The sequence below is a fragment of the Xenopus tropicalis genome, chromosome 4, assembly GCF_000004195.4.
Source record: "Xenopus tropicalis strain Nigerian chromosome 4, UCB_Xtro_10.0, whole genome shotgun sequence".
Classification (NCBI taxonomy): Eukaryota; Metazoa; Chordata; class Amphibia; order Anura; family Pipidae; genus Xenopus; species Xenopus tropicalis.
The window spans coordinates 25,185,392-25,202,544 of record NC_030680.2 but is presented as its reverse complement, the minus strand read 5'-3'; the positions used below and the strand labels follow the sequence as shown (position 1 = coordinate 25,202,544).

General features: G+C 39.8%; 1 pseudogene; it reads left to right on the top strand.

The window, feature by feature from the left end:
* Window positions 1-1,441: 1,441 nt before the first annotated feature.
* On the top strand, window positions 1,442-1,598 carry LOC116410672 (annotated as a pseudogene).
* The last annotated feature ends 15,555 nt before the right edge of the window (window positions 1,599-17,153 follow it).

Genomic DNA, 17,153 nt, shown 5'->3' with positions numbered 1-17,153 from the left:
TGTATATTAACTTATTTCCTTTTATATTCAAGGCTGTGCTTTCATTCAGTTGTCAAATTTTCTAGCAGTAAGGAATAAAACAACTCCATTCATTTGTTAACATAATAATTTGAGCGTGTACGGGGGAAAAAATAGCAGCGGATTGAAAGAAAATGTGATAAAGCCAACCCTCCTTTTTGGATATAGTTTCCGTTTAATGAATTTTTAAAAAGGGAAGAGTCTGGCAGGCCAGATTTGTATGAGAAATGCTCAGCGGAGTGGAACAATGAATAAATGCCTCAGAGGATAAATTAAGGCACAGCTGTCTGTTAACTGGACAGGTGATAAAGGTGCAATTTAATCAAGTATTCAGCCTAATAGTAACATTCTATCCGCTACAATTTTAGAAGTGGAAGCTGCTAACTACTGCTGTGGAGGTATAGAGCAGGTGAACGTTATTTCTTTTTTATCTTGATTGGGACAAGTATCTGGCAAATGCCTTTCTAACTACCCATTGTGGTAATTAAACCCCTATTAAAAAGAAACTATCCACGTTTTGTTGATGAGCAGCTGAAAAGATAAACTCCTACCAGGCTTCAATAAGTACCTGGGAATGTGTGTAGGCAGCAAATATGCAGATGTTTTTTTGGAACATCGAGACCAAAGAAATTTCAGAACACAGAGTTTTCCTATTTCATTTATTTACCCCCAAAATAAAGGTTTTACAATGGTAAAGTGTGAGAGTCAAGGGTTCCAGTGCAAAAATAATGTTGTGATGGAGTGTGGTTAGGTTATGGGTTCAATCCTGCTGATAATTCAACAAGCTTGATTGTGTTTTTATTCTATTCTTGAATATTTTTACCCACACTAATGGGCAGTGTATAGATTGGACTGGTGATGGGAACTGCATACGTCCTGTATAGGGAAAACTGAAATCCCAGATTTTGAGAATTCCATTATTATTGCCGTATTGCATGGCTGGTTGCTCATTGGATTCTGAAGGAGAGGGTCTGGGAAGGGACATATTTTGCTCTGGTTCTGCCTAAGACACATTCGTTGACTGGGGAAGAGGAGGGTAATCATTTTAGCTCTGCCACCATTTTTAAGCTGAGAGTATAGGCACCCAAACACTACTTCGCTAAAGCTGCTGCCCTGTATAATAGTATGGAATAACAGGAAGCCAAGTTTTAACAGGCATTTTCTTTTAAAGCATTCAAAATACTAAGGGGTTTGCAGGATAGGGCAGTTATTGGTGCAGGGTAGAATAGCCTTTTCACTTAAAAAATTTGTGTTAACTTTCCTTTAAGGAATTTGTTCCCAGAATCCCTTTTGCATACATATGAGGCGGTCTCCTCAACCCTTTTGACCTATTTGTGTATCCCCACTCCTGGCTCTACCTAAGCTAATCAGAAAACCCTGCACTACACTGATGAGCCCCAAGAAAGGTGAAACTGGTCTGTAGAGCTTTGTGTAGTGGCAGTATCATAGCCAATGAGGTCAAACCGAGGCGTGATTATTGCTAATTGTGATGAAGCTGAAGCTTGATGAAAGTAGGGGGCTGTGTTCCCATTAGGGAAGAGCTGCTGGCTTATTTTTTGTTGGGGGCTTTGCACATGCTCCTTCTGCCTAATCAAGCTTCACTTCCTTTGCCCCAGCCATTAGGTGGGTGGGAGGTATTTTCCTTTTTTACTTTCCAGCTGCCAGCTGGAGCCTTACCAAGGTGATTAAGGGCATTGCACCAGTACACTTCTGCACCCTGGATAGGTGTCATAATCCTCTGGGCTTGACCCTAGGCCAAGACTTGGTGGTTCTCACCCTAGCTTCGGCGAAGGTGGATCTGCCCGCACATGCTGTTCATTGGCAAAAGCCTTGGACACGTAAGCATCGGAGCCCATGCCTTCGGGTAGGACTCACAGGCGATTACTCAACATGGAAACCGGTCTGTAGTTGGGAATCTGATCAGCTATTATCCTGGCTTCTGCTTTAAATCCCAGCGGGTAAGCTTAAGCCTATAGGATAAACCCATGTAAAAGAGTCTTAAGGAATTTGTTCCCAGAATCCCTTTTGACTTATTTGCATACGTATGAGGCGGTTTCCTCAACCCTTTTGCCCAATTTGAGTTTCTGGTAAGTAATACATATAATGGGATGACACTCTGAATCACTATTGGAATAATGGGTGAACTAATGCTTATAAGTTCACACAAAGGCAAAGATGGAGACTTGTAGTTAAACAAGTGGTATGTAAGAAAATGGAGGTCTACACATGTTGCACATGAATTCAGTAACAGCTTCTTCAGTTTACTCAGCACTAAGTTGCCAATATTATAAACAGAGAAACAGCACAAGGATTCTCAGGTGACCCGGCCTTCCTGCTAACTACCTTTTTTACACTCTTTCTCAGATCAGGTGGCATTAATAGCTAATAGAGTTTTTGGCACAGGATAAAGCATACATTAGAGGAGGTGCCTCTGCTGCAACAGAACCCCTTTAGCCTTAGCCCTACTCAGTCCCTGAATGGTGAGGTACTGCTAGGGTGCTGACCCCTTCCTTTCTCCTTAGTAGAGCTTTTGATGCTCAGCTAATTGGCCTGTTACTATCTCTCACCAATTACAGTCAACTCTACAGAATCTGGCCTACCACTATCTAACTAACTAATCTATATAGAACAGATATCCAGCATGCCTACAGTTCCTCACTAATATAACTAGCCTCAGGCCACTTGACTTCATTAGACTTTCTTCATATCAGCCAAAAATGGGACGAGACACACTACTCACTTATATGGACTTTCTAAAGGCTGCCATACACGGGCCGATTCTAGCTGCCGATATCAGTCCCTTAGACCGATTCGGCAGCTTATCGGCCTATGTATGGGCACTAACGACGGACCTGCCCGACTGACATCTGGCATGAAATTAGCCAGATCTTGATCGAGCAGGTTTAAAAATTTAGTCGGATCGGGGACCACATTGGCTCGTTGATGCGGGCCCCGAACCGACAGATGCCTATACTCATCGTTCGAGTACTCTATTTCTATTGTTTGGCCCCCTGAATGCCACCTCAGGACCTTCTAAAGGGAATTTCCCACCTTACTCATCCATCTAGAAATTGGAACTCACCAAAGCACTAAAATAACATGTTAACCCCTTAAAAAAAAATATAGGCCCTAGAAAGTGAAATTACTGGAGATGCAGATAACTGAGACTTGTACTTTGGACAAGATCAAAAAAGTGCAGAAAAGAGGACAAAACTGCAAAGCCTTTATAGCACTGCAGAAAGTCAAGAGGCAGTGAGTTAATGAAAACACTGCAGTGCATTGGCACATAAATAAAGTAGCATTGTTCACAATGTGATTTACTGTACTTTGACAAATATATTTCTTTTTGTGTTTGTATGTCAAGTGAATGTGATGGTATTCACGTGGTTCTCTTTTTTCTTCCTTCGTAGAAAAACCATGCTCAGAATCCGAGCAAGTGTCTCCCAAGCTACACTGCAAAATCAATTAGCTTTTATCTGAAATGCTTGTTTGCATTAACTACACCGATGCTTGGAGAGGTCTGTAACCGATTTAGCAATAAAAGTTGAAGCTATAAGGAACCCTAGACAAGACAGGAGCATATAAAACCACTGAACTCGCAAGATGAGATTGTATTCACCTTTTCACAAGGTCCAGAAATGTGTTGATTTTTATGGTCACCATTTGAAATCCAAAAAAGCACAGGAAGAACGCTCAATCTTACTGCCGCTTATTGTTTTTACTGGGGTAAGCATCAAGAAGAACATGGTCATATATTTTGACTATTAGTATTCAAACTACATACTGAGAAGAACGATATAACATGGAACTGGTACTGGGACATCAATGAAACAGTTCACATACAGGGATTAAATGTGGCATAATATATAACTCCTTCAACCCAGCTGCATTAGGAATATCAAGGACAAGGATGCAGCTATCAGTAATTCTAAAGGCTAATGTAAAGACGGAATAGGTTCCTTCTCAGTTACAACCCACCACTGGTTCAGTCAGACCTTCCAGGCACAATGGTACACAATTACCTCCCCAACAGGCTTTGCTGAGAATTATTCTCCTAATTATGACCACTAGCCATTTTCAGAAGCAATTTAGAAGCAAATCCTCTGTTCTTCTTACATCTTAACCAACACACGTTGCCCAGCGGCTGCCAACACTGCCTGTGATCATCTCATGGAAAATGATCATTGTCTTTTTCAGGATCTAATGGAGCTAGCAAGACACCGCTTATTTTTCTTTCCAGAGACAGATAAAACTGTAATTGGATTGATCTTCTTAACTTGTTCATTATACTAATAACATTCGTTGCACAAAATATTCATTGCTGATGCAAGATAATTGTTCTGCTTCTGCAAGATTGCATAAAGGAATATGTTTATTAGAAAAAAAAAAAGAAAAAAGATGTCAAACCCCCCACTAAAAATAAAATACAATCTGTTTTAAATGGAATCAGTGGGACAGATGCACAAACATGTGCAAAGAGGACACCCTAACCAGCTATAATGGGTCTCACTGCGCTCTATGGTACCAAAAAAAACACAGAATAATGCTTGGAATACAGAAAAAAGACTGAAATTGGCTCTAATAGCTAATGAAAGAACATTTTATATACTTTATAGTCATTTTAAAACAATAGCTCAGTGCTTCCAAGACTGTGGGACTTTCAGCATTAGGTAAGCCTGAAGAGTAGTTAGGGTGAGAATTGGGTGAGTGTCCATTTGTTCTTCTAGATACACCCAAAAACACACTTTGGAGGTCCGTTAGTGTAAGCTTTGGTCTGAACATGTTTTTGCTGTCCTTGTTGTCTTGACATTCTGTTTCATAGATTTCTTATAAGCCAAGGGGGGCCTTAACCCAAGGTTGGACCTGCAAGGTGCACTTGGGCTGAAAAAGGCCAACAACCACTGCAATAGCTCATTCTCTGCTGTTGGGTTCAAACATCAGAGTGATGCCAATCTTCTTGCCAGTTGGAAATGATTGTTTGGTTAGTACAATTGCTTGTTGTTATGCAAAATGACTTTTAAGTGACTGTTTTTTTCTTCACAGAGGCAAATTAAATGAGCTAAAGCTTAGCGCAGTTAATATAAAGAGTGATTATTTGGGTAGGTTAAATCAGGGCTATCCAACTGGTGGGCCAGATGCAAATTTTCATGGCCCCCTGCCTGCCTATAAGCTCCATAGACTGCTGTGTATTACATCACAAACATGTAGTTTGTCAACTAATTGGTCCACTACATGGAAAGAGTTGGACAGCATTTATGACAAAAAAAATTTGCCCAATCTTATTAGAAGCTATTTAGGCTATTTAGAAGATCTTCGGCAATTATAAAATGTGTGCAATAGTTACTTTCTATGATGCCTCTTACAATGAAGGATGTTTTTATCAATACTAATTTATACACACGTACCGTATCCTGGTCTCTGGGTTAAGCAGCCACTAGGGACTATGTAACCTGACTCACAACCCTCACTGGTATGTGCTCTGAGCTATCTTGTACAGATATGTTTATTTATAATGATACTTGTGTACTAACTAGACATTAAAATAATTTATTAAAGGAGAACTATAGCTTAACAAATAAAGAGAATAGAAATGCTGAACATTATGTTTCGGGTTTCTGTATCAGTCCAAGGCAACCACAGCCTATTGGCAGTTAAGATCTATACCTTTAAATATTACCTGTGTTTAGGGACCAACTCACAATATACTGTAATATAGAATATAAACATGCCAGCTCAGAAACCAGTGCCAGAATTTAATAATCAGTATCCCCTAGTATCAGGTTTTATTACAGAATAACCTTATTTTCTGCTTGACGACCCCCTAAGCTTAGCTTCTCAACAAAATCCAAGGTGACAAGCTCCTGTTCATGACTTTGAAGGCCTGTGTCATGGCTGTTGAAACTTTAGGCTGGTGCAGCAAGTTCAGTATAAATAAAATACAACATTTTTAGCCATATTCATTTAAATTAAAGTCTAGTTCTTCTTTAATAAAACAGACAGAAACAATCCAATAATAGAACAAATAATGCAAAAATACACAAGAATGAACATTTGGTAGGCTGTTCATATGTTGGCCAAGGCTCATTACGAGTACTCACTTGGCTAGACCTCTGCATTGTGTTATTTGTTGGCTCCTGCCAAATAAGAGCTATGATTGGCTATTTGATACCCCCTACCAGCCTGATGAAGGTTCTGTTTGGCCGTACACTGGGTTTTTATGCAACCAAAATGTGTCTCCAATCAGGAATTCAAAATAAGCAGCTGCTTTGAGGCCACTGGGAGCAACATCCAAGGGGTCGGTGAGCAACATGTTGCATGGGAGCCACTGGTTGGGTTACAACCAGATTCTAAATGTTAGTCTAGTGTAGCCCTGGTCTAACTTGTATAATGCTTTTATGTTGTTTGATAGATGAGTTCTATCAAACAGGAGGAATTATTTACAGATGCAGCACATTGTACAAAGTGCAATTTTGGGCCACAAATTGCAATGTTTTTTTATTCAGAGAAACTCCAGCATAAAATTGCATGGGATTCAGCAATATGAACACAATTTAGTATGTATTTTGGTAAATTTTACTCGAGTTTGTGGTGCACACTGTTTCCCAAGGTGCGTTGGAATGGCATCACTTCCTATGCTTGGCATTAATAATGCCAATAACATTCTAATTGCAGCTAATGATGCAGCCCACTGTCAGTGTGTCAGTGCATAATTCATCATTGTACAATAGAATACTGTGCAATTTCGGATCACGTAATATATAATCTATTTTACCATTTTTACAAAATGAAATTAACTTCTAGAATAATGAAACCTACCGTTTTTAGTTCTCTGTCTTTGTTATCAAATGAAAGAGATGCAACATCAGAACATTTACTTAATGCTTCATGATATCTCGCCACTGCTGTAGTTAATCATAAATGGAACTAATAAGTTCTATGTGTTTGCATTAAACAGTTAAAATGTCAAAAAAGCATAAATCAGAGAGAACAGGACAGAAAAAGCAACATGTTTACAGCCATCATGCTTATTTACTTATAAAGGGAGTTAAATATATGAAACTCCTACATGTTCACTGTGGGTAATAGAACCTCAAACCACTAAATGACATTACAGCAAGCCCAGTGTGGGCAGAAAGTCAAGAGTGTGGGTTGGCAGATAAACAGATTTCATTCTGAAGATCAGAAAACTTTCTCTTGTTTTTTTTAATCTGTGTTAGTAGTTAGTGTTTGCTAGAAATTTGTTTAGAAATCAAAGACTTTCTTGTCTTCTCCCAACACATTCAGGCCGCCTTCTCTGTGAACATGTTGGGTTTTGGTGCGTTAGACAATCCATTTAATCAGAATATTATTATATATATTATTATCTCTTTATGCTCTAATATATATTATTATCTTTTTATGCTGGAAATCAAAACTTTGTGTTCTTTTTGCAACATGACAAGCAAAAGGCATGAAGATTATCATCCTAAAATAAGTCATGTCAAAATGCTTTGTTTTGCCACAAATTGCTTTTTTAACTTGGTCATGAATTGTGTAATAAAATGTTCTCAAGATTTGCCAGAAAGGATTTGTTATTGATGTTGTTGTCAATTTTTATGTATCAAGTCTTATAGACTAGGATGGAGCAAGCGTGTCTACTTCCCTTATGTAAACCTTACAAGATGGTGGGCTTTTTCTATAGACCAGTGATCCTCAACCAGTGGCTCGTGAGCAACATGTTGCTCACCATCCCCTTTGATTTTGCTGCTAATGACCTAAAAGTAGGTGCTCATTTTTACATTTCTGGTTTTGGAGGCCTCCTGCAGGCCAGCAGTCTACATGGGGCTACCAAATAGCCAATCACAGACCTTATTTGGCATCCCCAAAGAACTTTATTTTTTGCTTGTATGGCTCACCAACACCTCACTTACATCTGAGTGTGGCTCACAAGTAAAATAGTTTGTGCATCCCTGCTATAGAAAACGTTTCAGAAGCTCTGGTTGGAAGCCATTTAATTGTTCATTGTTGTTTAGATGATGACCTAAATTTGTTCTTGACCTTCCTCCTGCTTGGGGTCATAGAAAATATGTGTCCTTTTCCACACTATTTATTTAAATATATGGTATATCGTTGTAATGTTCTACAACAATACTCGGGATCTGTGTTATTTTTCAAAAATAAAATAGAATGTTAGATTAGGGGTCATTTACTTTGGCCATGAACAAAATCACTAAGGGAACCACTCAGAGACCATTTTTGTCTTGGGCCTGTCTGCACTGTGCAGAGCACAACATCATTGGGCACAAGGCAGCCCTGTTAATACCACCTGGACAGATCGTAAGTCCAGGCCCCAATGTGGCCTGTGGCTGCTGGCGCATCCTAACAAAGGGAGAAGCATGGGGTGGGAAGGGGGGGCATCTACATGCCGCCTTTTGCCCCTCGTGAATACAGCATTGCCAAGCATAGACAGCACTTTATCCATGGAGTGAATATAGGTCTCTGAGCTGCAAAACAGAGGGCAGAGATCTGTAGAATTGTGGCTTTTTTTGCACTTTGTACCCTGCCCTGCAGGAAGTAAATGACCCCTTTTCTATATTTCTGCTGAAGAAAACATCAGAGATGATTCTAGTAGTTTTGGCGAGCTAAAGCTGCAGTTCACCACACAGTCCACCAATGGCATAGACCTCAATGTACAACATACTATCTTTTTACTTGTAATTCAGAATAGGCACAGAAGTTTGCTTTGATTGCTCAAACGTAGTAAAACTGGTCATGCATTGGGTGTTATTCAGTGTAAACTTGGCTCTTGGCTGAACTGTATATGGTCTCACCAATCAATACTTATACATGATAAGAGTACTGTATTGAGCCTAGTCCTCTTCTAAAATGTCTGTATAGTACCCCAATGTGATTCCCCCCCCCACGCGTGGCCATAATGGACAAATATATAAGCACATAATGGACAAATATATAATACAAAGCAGGGTCTCTTTGCCAAAATTTTCCAAAAAGTGCTAATCTTTCTGTTTATAGACATGTAGGGACCTATAGGGTTAACATTCCCTATAGCTATAAACTCTGCACTTCCAGATGTCTATGTATCTATTATGTGTTATTGGCCCATAAGGTTTATGACTAGTGATGAGCAAATTTTTTCACCAGTCATGGATTCACAGCAAATTTCCGCATTTGTAGATTGTAAGCTCTTTTGGGCAGGGCTCCCTTCACCTCTTGTATGGGTTATTGATTGCTTTATATGTTACTCCTTGTAGATTGTAAGCTCTTTTGGGCAGGGCTCTCTTCACCTCTTGTATGGGTTATTGATTGCTTTATATGTTACTCCTTGTAGATTGTAAGCTCTTTTGGGCAGGGCTCCCTTCACCTCTTGTATGGGTTATTGATTGCTTTATATGTTACTCTGTATGTCCAATGTATGAAACCCACTTATTGTACAGCGCTGCGGAATATGTTGGCACTTAATAATTAATAATATTAATAATTTCACCATGGCAAATTTTTTTTGCGAAACTTCCGTGAAGAAAAAAAGGCACGGTCACGTCGGATTTTTCACGTTTCGCAAATTTTCTTGTCGTTTCACGAATTTTATGGCGAAGCAAAACGGGACAGATTCACTCATCACTATTTATGACCATTTCCTGCACACTGTAATAGAGTGTTTGGCAGGGGGAGGATCTTCCTCTTTGGCCTGCATCTGTTGAACAAGGTGGAAGTTCACTGAGCCTGGGTTTCACAAGAACCCCAGTAAACCTGTTCTTCCCCAGAGGGAACTTTATCTTTGGAGATATCGGGGAGCATGAATGAATGAAGCTTTAGTCAGAGACAGGTTATTAATTGTTATTGCACTTTCTAGGAAAGTGAGATAGATAGTTCTAGCTAGTAAGAGCAGCCTGTGCGCCAATTTGGTGTGATATCAGGGAGTAGCTCTCCCCTAGGCTGTGCTTGCCTAAAAGGGACCACAGTGCTGACAAGGGAATCAGGCTTAATATTAACTCCCTGATCCATGTCTGCTGTATGGTATCCAGACACCAAGAGGCACTGAAACCCTAGTCATGAACCTTAAACTTCCCTAAGCTTCCCTGCCCTGTCTCAGTTCTGCCTTGACTGTCCTGACATTTATCATCATTTGTGCTACTTTGCCCCTGTGGATTGTGAGTATTGATAACCTTGCCTTGTTTGTCTTGGATAATAAAACCATTTCTGTTTGAGTTAGCTGCAAGTACCTTCTGACATCCTTTATTTCTTTAGTATTCCACATCACACAGCATAAGTGAGTTGTAGTTGCACTACCCCGTATATACTCGAGTATAAGCCGAGTTTTTCAGCACCCAAAATGTGCTGAAAAATTAACCCTCGGCTTATACTCGAGTCCCTCCAACTAACACCCTCTGCTACCTGATTCCCTGAGTACTCTTCTGTGCTCCACTCCTTCCTGGTTCCTTGCCCCACCCCCCCAGCATGACATCACACACTCCCTGCTTTCAGCTCCGGTGTCTGTGTCTAATGGTGAGGGGGAGAGAGAGCCTTTACAAGCAGGCAGGAATGGAACTGTTTTAGGGATGTAGCGAACATCGCCAAAAATGTTCGCGGACCCGTTCGCGGACTTTCGGCAAAACTCGCGAATATTCGCGAACTTTGCGAACCCCATAGACTTCAATGGGAAGGCGAACTTTAAAACCTAGAAAAGCCATTTCTGGCCAGAAAACTGATTTTAAAGTTGTTTAAAGGGTGCCACGACCTGGACAGTGGCATGCAGGAGGGGGATCAAGGGCAAAAATTTATCTGAAAAATACTTTGTAAAAAAAACGCCCCAAAAAAACCGCAAAAAAAAAAAGCCAAAAAATAACGCCAAAAAAAAAACGCAAGCTATTCCTATGTATACGCAAAGGCGAAAAACCGAAGCGAAAAAACGCGGCGGAAAAAACCGAGGCGAAAAAACGCAGCGCAAAAAAAACGCGGCAAACCCAAAATGGCGAACATCGCCAAAAGTTCGCGAATTTGCGGACTTGCGAACACCCGATGTTCGCGCGAATTAGTTCGCCGGCGAACAGTTCGCTACATCTCTAAACTGTTTGAAGCAGGCAGGCAGACGGAACATCAAGCCTGCATGCTATTGAGGTGAGAAGGGAGGGAGAGGGAGCGAGGGAGCTCCTTGAAGTAAACCTCAAGCTGAATCCTCTCAGTTTATGATGTGCTTTAATATACAGGTTGAGGAGCAAGGCATTAATAAGTGATTACTTCTCCAGGTGACCCTGCTAGAGCAGGCAGTAGGGGGGAGCCTGGCATCTCACATACTCATTCCCTGCACGTATTTGTTCAGTAAGATTGTTAGATCCTATTTTATTGGAATTTATTTTGATTATTATTGATTTGATTTATTTTTTATTATTAGAAACTGCTGCATTTCCCATCCTAGGCTTATACTCAAGTCAATAGGTGTTTCCAGTTTTCTTAGGTAAAATTAGGCACCTTGGCTTATATTCGGATTGGCTTATACTCGAGTATATACGGTACCTCCCCCTTGTTCCTTCCACATAGTGAAGGCCCATCTTGTGCATTAGAGTCAAGTGTACCCCATGCTCTATAGCCAGCCTAGCTGGACATAGTCTGTTTTACAGCCAGAAAGTTGTTACTGACAGATGAAAGTCTCCAGGTGAGAATATATTTACACACCTAAGAATGTATTGAAATTGTGCCAATCTGTTCCGGTCAAGAGCAAAATGAAAATACAATAAATGCTTAGTGTTGTTTAAAGCTCAAAACAGGACATTTCATATTTCTTCAACCTACAATAATCAAGGAACGCTTTGTACTGTATTATATTATTTTCTTTTGCACAAAGAAAACCCACTAATTTGCCCTGGAATATATTTTACAATTTCCCCAATTGCTTCAAAATGAAAAAAAAAACCTTTCCTTTCCCATTAGATGAAGGAAATGTCAGCATGCTATTATTCTGGCTTTTGCAAAACGTCGGATCACAGCAATGAATCAGAACCACCGCGGTTTATTACAGTATTGTCAAGCCTGTTATTGTAAAGCAAAGGAGATCAAGATTATCACGTGAGAAGATTATACAGTCCCTGTCAGGTAAAACTTACTAAGAAAACCTTTAAAAACTTCAAAAATCATTTGCTTCAGAACAGTAAGAGATTAATGAATAATCTTAGCTGAGAGGCGAGTTGCCCTTTATTTGAAATGTTGGCAATACAATGTTGGCTTTATGTTGTTGTGTCTGCCTTGTTCTCTGGGGATGTCATCATGGCACGTGTTTTCCTTCTTGAGTTAAAGCATTGGACCTTTTTTTTTTTGTAAAATGCAGCACCCTGAAATATTTAAAGGAGAAGGAAAGGCTAATAAAGAGTTAATCTCAAGCTGCAGGCATACCTTCAGTTCTCTCAATAGTGCCCTTAAGTCTCCCCCTATTTCTCCCATCCCTGAGCTCTGTAAAGAAAGTTCCTATAATGCCTCACTCTTGCACCAAGACCAAGACCGGTGTACATGCTCAGTTAGTAAGACTATTAGGAAGCTTCCTGCTGATTGGCTCAGATCCCACATTCCTAAGGGGGGGAGTGAGTTCTTAGCATTCTTGAGGGAGGGGGGAGCAGGAGAGGGGAGAGAGGAGAGAGCTGCGCGTCTCTGGCAGAGGAAAACAAACAGACAAGAAATCCTGTATCTTTTCATAGAGGACTCAGTGCAGCGTTTCTGTGAGTGCTTATGGCTGTATTTACATAGGCCTTTCTGATAAAGCTTACTTTTTACCTTTCCTTCTCCTTTAACATTTTAATAAGAATATAAATACATATACTGTTATTTGTGGGGTTTTTTCAGTTTTATATGCCCCCCACAATATGGTTAGTGTTATTAGTTAGTGCACAAAACGAGGCGGGTTGGGATGTAAAGGGGCAGGGTTGTTATGTAAATGGACAGAGCAAGGGGTTGGCAATGGCTCGTGGTTAGACAGAAAGCGAGTTATGGAGTGGATCGAGGAAGAAAAAAAGATTTGAGCAGATCAGGGGTGGGCCAGGAGCATAACTTAGATGTATTTCCAGCAACTTTGTAATACCAGCCGTGGCCTTGTCAGGTGTTTTAAAGGCAAGACATAAAGCATAGAAAGTCCAAGGTATAGTGCTGGGCAGCCAGAGTACAGACAGGAAATAGAATAAAAGGTAGCAGGAGAAACTTGACTGGCAAAGATGCCTAACAAGAAAGCATAGTCATTGGCATCCCTAGGTCTTTAGCACTTGAAGTTCTCACCAAAACACACTGACATCACTCCCAGAATTCCCTGTGTAATTCTTGGTGTCTAGTGGGGATTGGCCAGTTCACATGTAGGAACCCAGTCTTATAAATGACAGAGAAAGGTTTGTTATATGTTTGCATAAAGGAAAGGCATAATCATGGGGGGGCCAGTATTTGTGTCATCTGCAACTATATTATATATTATTATATATATGGTTATTACAGGGTGGAAAGGAATGTCAGAATGTTTTGCTTATGGCCCCATGTAATGGATTGCATAAGTCACGTCAAGAGTAGAGGAGCAGTTTTATAGAAATTATCAGATTTATAGAAAAAAGACTTACAGAATTGTGATTGGTTCGCTTGTACGCATGCTTAAATAGACAGTGAGGAAGAAGGCAAATGTACAAGGAACTGCGAATCATCATAGCACAAAACACACAACAAGTGATAATGCCATATAAAATACTGTGGGTCTTAGTTTGCCTAAAATTTGAATGAAATACAAAAAAAATGTTGCCTTTGGTGCCCCAATGCCTTAAACCACTGAGGTTATGCTGGGTTATAATAATGATACAGTAATAATAGGGCATTTAGGCTGAACATGTGGTCAAGAGTTTCCTGATTTTTAAAACTGACTATTTTGAAGTATGTTATAACTAATAATAAAAGCTCTGTTTATCTGTCTCTGTGTCCTTGAATGTCTTCCCAAACTGATGTGAATGTAGTGCCCACCTGAAAATATACCATGGATACTTGCCCTCATACAGGACCCTCATACAGGACACAGGGGTGCCAGTTTGCAGTTTATTATTATTAGAAACAGGAATAGGAATAGGAGAGGGACTGAATAGAAATATAATGAATAAAGAGAGAAACCTGTAGCCTCACAGAGCAATAGTTTTGTAACTGCAGGGGTCAGTGACCTCCATTTGACGGTTGAAAAAAGTCAGAAGAGGAGGGCAAATAAATCAAAAACTCAAAGAAATAAAGAATAAAGACCAATTGCAAAGTTGATAGGAACAGGACATTTTATAGCACGTAAAGTAAAAGTGAACCACCTCTTTCTTTTTTTTTTTTTTTTTTTTGTCATATTGACTGTTTTCCTGTCTGTGGTCCTTCTATTCCCCATAGCGATGAGTTAAATCTTTGCTTGTTTCCCACCAATCCCCAATCCAGGGGTCTGATCATTCAGCCTCACATCTTGGGTGTCTGCTGCAGATCTCATCAGGTCAGTGCACTTAGTGTGGGAGCAGCTGCCTGCCTTCCTCTATGATTGTATCTGCCCATAAATCTAACGCTTTCTGTACTTTCTGTTCCAGCCGGTTTAGAGCAAGCAGATTGCATGAACAATCATAGTAGGAACCAACATTATTTATTGTTTTACGCTTTCTTGGCGCTCACCACACTAAAACACTTGGGCCTCACATATTTCCTAACATATGCACTTTTATATATACAGTGCTTCCATAACATTTTAGTCCATGGCCTGGAAATGAAATTAATTTACCTGGGACCTAAGTATGTACATGGTTCCAGCGATGATAAGTGGGTGGGTATACAATGCATATGCACATATACTGTATGCTCACACCTTATGGGAAATTTAGGGTTGCCACCTTTCATGGGTGGACAGCCCAGACGGTGAAGAGTAGGTGATGCAGGGGTGCAGAACAATGACATTTACGGGTAGACTGTAAAAGACTTGAGTTTGATCTAGATTGTAAGCTCTACGGGACAGGGATCTCTATCCTCTTGTATCTTTGACTTTTAACTTATTGCAACTGTACCTTGTATTTATTGTTATACTTTGTATTTATCTATTATTTATCCCCTGTTTGTATTAATCTATTCTACTGTTCAGTTCTGCATACATAGTGCTTTATAAATAAAGATATACATACATACATTTTGCTTCAATCAGGGCAGAGTCCTGTATTCATTTCATAAGTTAATTTTAAACCCAGACAGCAAGGCCTGGCCTGACCTGGATTTTGGAAAATGCAAGAGAGGCTGCTGTAAGATTCCATAGACAAAGCAGCATTTCTGGGGCCCCCCACCCACTTGCATAGTAACATAGTAAGTTAGGCTGAAAAAAGACATAGGTCCATCACGTTCAACCATAATGCCTATATATATAACCTGCCTAACTGCTAGTTGATCCAGAGGAAGGCAAAAAACCCCATCTGAAGTCTCTCTAATTTGCCGCAGAGGGGAAAAAATTCCTTCCTGACTCAATCGGACCAGTCCCTGGATCAACTTGTACTAAGAGCTATCTCCCATAACCCTGTATTCCCTCTCTTGCTAAGAAGCCATCCAACCCTTTCTTGAAGCTATCTAATGTATCAGCCAGCACAACTGATTCGGGGAGGGAATTCCACAACTTCACAGCTCTCACTGTAAAAAATCCTTTCCGAATATTTAAATTTAACCTCCCTTCATGCTTAAATCTTCAGCGTTGAAGCGGGTCTGCGGGGCGCATCACTAGTGCAGAGGGCACCATTGTGCTCTCACCAGCAGAGCTGAAATTTAGCTCTTAAAGTTACTAAAGGTGGCTTTTTGCCACCCATGGTAACTGGCTGCTCACTGCTGTATGTGGCAACCTTGCATCCAAGGTCCTGGTTCAAAACCAGACAACCCTAGGTAACCCTAGGAAAAATACAATATGGCCATCAAAAATAGTAGCTACTGAATGCTGTAAATGAGAGTAATTGTAGGGTGCCATATTCTGAGAATAACTAAGAATGTGGATGCTTATATGTAAGGTGCTTATAAATCTCATATAAATTAATGAGGGATTTGTAACTGAACTACTCTGGACGGAAGCCCTGGTGGATTTGCCAAGCTTTCAGATGGGTCTTTCTCCTCTCTGCTTTAGGATTTTCTTTTTGCTTGCGGCCAAAATACATGCAAACACACACATACTGTATATATATATAAATAAAGCAAGAAAAAAGAGCTGCACTCACCAGGACTTGGCAAAAATATAATAAGTTTATTTAAGCAAAGAGATCCAACGTTTCGAGCACTAACTGTGCTCTTCCTCAGGGAAAAAACCTGGTTTTTTCCCTGAGGAAGAGCACAGTTAGTGCTCGAAACGTTGGATCTCTTTGCTTAAATAAACTTATTATATTTTTGCCAAGTCCTGGTGAGTGCAGCTCTTTTTTCTTGCTTTATATTTTTTAGCCAGCACCCTGGGCATTTGAATTTCAATAGGGTGTGCTCCGTTTGTTCTTGCTATATATATATATATATATATATACAGGTATCGGACCCCTTATCCGGAAACCCGTTATCCAGAAAGCTCCGAATTACGGAATGCCCGTCTCCCATAGACTCCATTTTAATCAAATAATTCAGAATTTTAAAACTGATTTCCTTTTTCTCTGTAATAATAAAACAGTACCATGTAATTGATCCCAACTAAGATATAATCAATCCTTATTGGATGCAAAACAATCCTATTGGGTTTAATTAATGTTTTATTGATTTTTTAGCAGACTTAAGGTATGGAGATCCAAATTACGGAAAGACCCCTTATCCGGAATACCCTTGGTCCCGAGCATTCTGGATAATGGGTCCTATACCTGTATATATATATATATATATTTGAAACTCTATGAATCATTGACTCATGTTAAGGCAGCTAAAATCTGAAAAAATCATCAAATAATATTGATTCCTCTATAAAAAAGTATTCCGAGGGTAGAGACTTCATTAAATTTCGTTTTCACATTCTTCAAAGAAACAAATACTCTAAATTTATCAACAAAATCCCTGAATCCAGTTACATATTTTCGATGCACAAATCCTGTTTTCTTAAAGAAAAAAAAGAACAATCTATTTTTTTTTCCCTTGGAGAAAGGTTTTGACAAGTCCCCTTGCAGCAAAATTTA